The sequence below is a fragment of the Lucilia cuprina genome, chromosome 5 (assembly GCF_022045245.1).
Source record: "Lucilia cuprina isolate Lc7/37 chromosome 5, ASM2204524v1, whole genome shotgun sequence".
Classification (NCBI taxonomy): Eukaryota; Metazoa; Arthropoda; class Insecta; order Diptera; family Calliphoridae; genus Lucilia; species Lucilia cuprina.
In genome coordinates, this window is record NC_060953.1 from 45,016,312 (window position 1) to 45,018,109 (window position 1,798).

The window sequence follows — 1,798 nt, forward strand, 5'->3', positions numbered from 1 at the left end:
ATAGTCTAGTCTATAGTCTAGTCTATAGTCTAGTCTCTAGTCTAGTCTATAGTCTAGTCTATAGTCTAGTCTATAGTCTAGTCTATAGTCTAGACTATAGTCTAGTCTGTAGTCTAGTCTATAGTCTAGTCTATAGCCTAGTCTGTAGTCTGGTCTATAGTCTAGTCTATAGTATAGTCTATAGTCTAGTCTGTAGTCTAGTATATAGTCTAGTCTATAGACTAGTCTGTAGTTTTGTCTTGTATAATCGATAGTCTAGTCTATAGTTTAGTCTAACTAATTAACTAACTAACGAAGTAACTAATTAATTAACTAACTAAATAAATAACTAACTAACTAACTAACTAACTAACTAACTAACTAACTAACTAACTAACTAACTAACTAACTAACTAACTAACTAACTAACTAACTGACTAACTAACTAACTAACTAACTAACTAACTAATGTGTTGGAATTAGTTTTCAGAAGACCCCAGATATTTTCGGGATCGAAATCTTCAACAATTTTGTTAGACATGCTTTCGAGTTCTTTCCTATTAAAAATCAAAGACAAACTCTGAAAATGTTATAAAAAATTGAGATTTCTTATGCATGCTGTGATAAAAATCTTAAACAAACAACAACACACATATTCATACGGTACATTTTATCATGTACTTGCTTGTTCATACAAAACAAAGCAAAGAAAGATTAACACGTTACGTTGTTATTGGCGAAAAACATGAAATTGAATATGTGGACAATTTGTAATATGAGAACCTATAAAAGGGAACTTTTTGATACTTTTTCGTTCCTCAAAGGGTACATTATGGAATTTTGTATTCTCTACTTCAATATTCTCCACTTATTTTTTATGCCTTCCCAATAAACCAAAGAACGATATGATACCGAAAACGGTATTAGTTTATAAAGGCGATTATGATATCATATTTTAACATTGAAAACTATATTATTATAATATCATTTTTAAATATTTTTGTTTCCAATAAAAAAAAAAAATATTTGAAAAAAACTTCAAACAAAAAAAAAATAATTTAAATTCAACATTTTCAAGCGAAATATAGATAAAAGCTAATCTAATAATAGTTATTTTTAATTGTGATTAAGCTTTGAATAATAATAATAAACAGGGTAAGTAATCATCTCATTTTTGCAAAAACAATATTTATCTTATGTGTATGAATATTAAAAATGAATTGTATATGTATGTATGTACGCAATTTTTTATTGATTAGAAATAAGAAAATGCCTAGAGTAGCGGGGAAAAGAGAAAGTAGTGGCGAAAAATCTTTCTTGGACTGGCACAAAAAAAAATCTGTCTTGTATAGCTGCCATCAAAGGTGGATTTAATTTATCTAAAATTTTCATTATTAAAATATGTACATATTTTTCAGATGCCTTCATGAAAAAGTATCCAGCTGAATCTGTAGATGCCTGTGCCCATAAAACTAAAAAAGTGTTTTTGTATGCCAACGATAGATTAAACAAAATAGAAAAATACAAGTCGAAAGCTAATTAAACCCATTTATTCAAATAACCGAATCCCTATTTACTTTAATTTTAATCACAGTGATTGTTTTTGCTCATTTTTATTCTCTATTTGTTTTTTCACTTTCTTATATTTAAATCGCATTAATTGTTAATTAACATTTATTATTTATTATATTATTTAAAAACAAACAATACAAATATACATATGGGGAATTCTTAAAATCTTTTGATTTTTGAGTTAAAAAAATAAAAAAATTAAATTTAATGGCACATTCAAAATATTTAGAGCAAATGAAAAGCTGTC

General features: G+C 26.6%; 1 long non-coding RNA gene across 1 annotated transcript; it reads left to right on the forward strand.

Moving 5' to 3' along the window:
- Positions 1–1,050: 1,050 nt before the first annotated feature.
- LOC124419932 lies at positions 1,051–1,567 on the forward strand. Its single transcript, XR_006940927.1, has 3 exons — positions 1,051–1,134; positions 1,239–1,343; positions 1,398–1,567. It is a non-coding gene; the product is annotated as an uncharacterized LOC124419932 (long non-coding RNA).
- Positions 1,568–1,798: the final 231 nt, after the last annotated feature.